This window comes from Musa acuminata, chromosome BXJ2-3 (assembly GCF_036884655.1).
Source record: "Musa acuminata AAA Group cultivar baxijiao chromosome BXJ2-3, Cavendish_Baxijiao_AAA, whole genome shotgun sequence".
NCBI lineage: Eukaryota > Viridiplantae > Streptophyta > Magnoliopsida > Zingiberales > Musaceae > Musa > Musa acuminata.
Window position 1 is genome coordinate 32,378,300 of NC_088340.1, and position 3,952 is coordinate 32,382,251.

Here is a 3,952-nt window from a genome sequence, read left to right on the forward strand (position 1 = left end):
CAGGAAGGATATGGCACTTAGAACTTTGGAAGATCACTTGAAAGAAAACTCAAGTGATGAGGACTGTGATGATGACTTGGCACTTCTAACAAGAAATTTTAAAAAATTCATTAAAAGAAACAAGTTTAAGAATGACACTAAAAGTAAAATTGAACCCAAGAAAGACCAAGTTATTTGCTATGAGTGCAAAAAGCCGGGACACTACAAGAGTGATTGTCCCCAAGCCAAAAAGAGAACAACAAAAAAGAAGGCGCTCAAAGCAACATGGGATGATTCGAGCGCGTCTGAAGAAGAGGAGTCTAACACCGAGCAAGTTGCTCATTACGCCTTAATGGCCATCGGAGAGGAGGTAACGAATTTATTAGATGCTGATTTATCTTTCGATGAATTATTAAATGCCTTCCATGACTTATTTGATGAATGCAAGATTATCAATAGAAAATACAAATTGCTGAAAAAGGAGCATGATAGTCTTACTTGTGATTTTGATAAGTTAAAATTTGATAATCATGATAGTTTAAATTCATGTATCAAATGTCATGATCTAGAAACTCTCCAAAAAGAAAACCTGCTACTTAAGGACACCTTGAAGAAATTCAAGGTTGGTAGCAAGTCATTGAACATGATCCTTGCAAACAAGGGTCACGTTCCAAAAAGAAGTGGAATTGGATTTGTGAGAAGTCCTCACCTAAATCCAACCACCTTTATAAAAGGCCCCATCTTACATGTTCAACACCAAGCAAAATGTAACTTTTGTTGCAAAATTGGACACAAGACGCATTATTGTCCATTCAAGAAAATTAGTCCAAACAAATTGATTTGGGTTCCTAAAGGAACCATGATAAACTCTATGCAACATGATAAATAATGTAGATCTATCTTTGAGGCACCCAAAAGCAAATGGGTACCTAAAAATCATCCTTTCTTGTAGAAACCCACACTATCGCAAGCTAGGAGCAAGAGATGGTACCTTGATAGTGGATGCTCAAGGCATATGACCGGAGATCCATCTCAATTCTCTAAGCTCACTAGCATAGACGAAGGCTATGTCACCTTCGGAGACAACAACAAGGGTAAAATCATTGGCAAAGGAACCATAGGTAACAAATCCAACTTCCTTATTGAAGATGTTTTGTTAGTTGATGGTTTAAAACATAACCTCTTGAGCATTAGTCAATTATGTGATAAAGGATACACTGTCAAATTCGAATCTAATGCTTGCATCATTGAAAAACCACATAAGAACATATCTATGATTGCATTAAAACAAAATAATGTATACACTATTGACATCAATGATTTATGTGATGAAATGTGTTTTGCGGTTATGAATGAGGATGCTTGGCTATGGCATAGAAGATTAGGTCATGCTAGCATGAAACTAATCACTCAAATATTATCTAGAGAACTTGTACGAGGAATTCCTCATATCAAGTTCATCAAAGATAATGTAAGTGATGCTTGCCAATTAGGTAAACAAATTAAGGGCAGTTTCAAAGCTAAGAATCAAATAAGCACCTCTAGTCCCTTACAATTGATCCATATGGACTTATTCGGACCAATCTCTACATCGAGTCTTGGAGGTAGCAAGTACCCCTTTGTCATTGTTGATGACTATAGCAGATATACATGGACCTACTTCTTAAAACAAAAAAATGAATGCTTTAAATATTTTACCAAGTTTTGTAAACTTGTTCAAAATCAGAAGGGTTCTATGATTTCGTCAATTAGAAGTGATCATGGTGGAGAATTTCAAAACCATGACTTCCAAGAATTATGTGAACTCAATGGATACAACCATAACTTCTCTAATCCAAGAAATCCTCAACAAAATGGGGTAGTAGAAAGAAAAAATCGAAATCTACAAGAAATGGCAAGAACCATGTTGAATGAACATAGCCTACCCAAATATTTTTGGGCCAAAGCCGTAAACACTGCATGCTATATTTTGAATAGAGTTCTAGTAAGACCCTTACTCACCAAAACTCCTTATGAGTTATGGAATAACAAAAAACCCAATGTCTCATATTTTAAAGTCTTTGGGTGTAAATGTTTTATCTTAAATGAAAAGGATAACTTAGGAAAATTCGATGCTAAATCTGATGAAGGAATCTTTCTTGGTTATTCTTCGGTTTCTAAAGCTTTTCGTATTTTCAATAAAAGAACTTTAATTATTGAAGAATCCATCCATGTTGTTTTCAATGAGATTTCCGAAATTAGGAAAAATGATCTTGACGATGATGTTAATTTTGATTCTTTGAATTTAAACGCAACCCCGTCTCCAACTAGCAACTTGGATGCATCCACTTCCCAGATTTCCTTACCCAAGGATTGGAAGTATGTAGATGCTCATCCTAAGGAGCTAATCTTAGGAGACACATCAAAGGGGGTTCAAACACGATCTTCTTTTAAAAATTTTTGTGCCAACGCCGCCTTTCTCTCCCAAATTAAACCCAAATGTGTTGATGAAGCCATGAAAGATGATTCATGGATTATCGCAATGCAAGATGAATTGAATCAATTTGAGAGAAATGAGGTGTGGACGCTTGTTCCTAGGCCAAATGACCATTTAGTAATTGGTACTAAATGGGTCTTTAGAAACAAGCAAGATGAAAATGGTATCGTGGTTAGAAACAAGGCTAGATTAGTGGCCAAAGGTTTGAACCAAGAAGAAGGTATCAATTATGAAGAAACCTTTGCTCCTGTGGCTCGATTGGAAGCCATAAGAATGCTCCTTGCCTACGCTAGTAGTAATAATTTTAAATTATTTCAAATGGATGTTAAAAGCGCTTTTCTTAATGGCTTTATTTCCGAAGAAGTCTATGTTGAACAACCTCCTGGATTTGAAAATAATAGTCTCCCTAATCATGTGTTTAGATTAACTAAAGCTCTCTATGGTTTAAAACAAGCTCCAAGGGCTTGGTATGAGAGACTTAGTTCTTTTCTTATTGAAAATAATTTCATAAAAGGCAAGGTTGATACTACATTATTCATCAAGAACTTTGAAAATAATTTTCTCATTGTTCAAATTTATGTTGATGATATTATCTTTGGTTCTACGAATGAATCTCTTTGTGAATCCTTTGCTAAAACTATGAGTCTTGAATTCGAAATGAGTCTAATGGGAGAGTTAACATTCTTCTTAGGTCTACAAATCAAACAACTAAGCAATGACATCTTTATTAGTCAAACTAAATATGCTATGAGTTTACTAAAGAAGTTTAATATGAATAACTCAAAAGCTATTAACACTCCTATGAGCACCTCCACAAAGTTAGAAATTGATGAAAGTGGAGAAAGCTTCGATCAAAAAACCTATAGGGGTATGATAGGAAGTTTACTTTACCTCACTACAACTAGACCAGACATAATGTTCAGTGTAGGACTTTGTGCTAGATTTCAATCAAACCCTAAGATATCTCATCTCAAAGCAGTTAAAAGAATACTTAGATATCTTAATGGTACCACAAATCTAGGATTATGGTACCCAAAATCAGAGAAGCTTGAGTTAATTGCTTATGCTGATGCGGACTTCGCTGGCTGTAGATTAGATAGAAAAAGCACATTAGGAACATGTCAATTCTTAGGACATGCCCTTGTTTCCTGGTCATCTAAGAAACAAAACTCGGTTGCACTATCAACAACCGAAGCTGAATATATTGCAGCAAGTGCATGCTGTGCACAAGTTGTTTGGATGAAAAATACCTTAGAAGATTATAAAGTTCATCTTAAAAATATTCCCATTAAATGTGATAACACAAGTGCAATATGCCTAACAAAAAACCCTATACAACACTCAAGAACAAAACATATTGACATCAGACATCACTTTATACGAGATCATGTTACGAATCATGATGTAATCATAGAATTCATTGATACGAAACATTAACTAGCTGATATCTTTACAAAACCTCTAAGTGAAGAACAATTTGATTTCATAAGAAGAGAA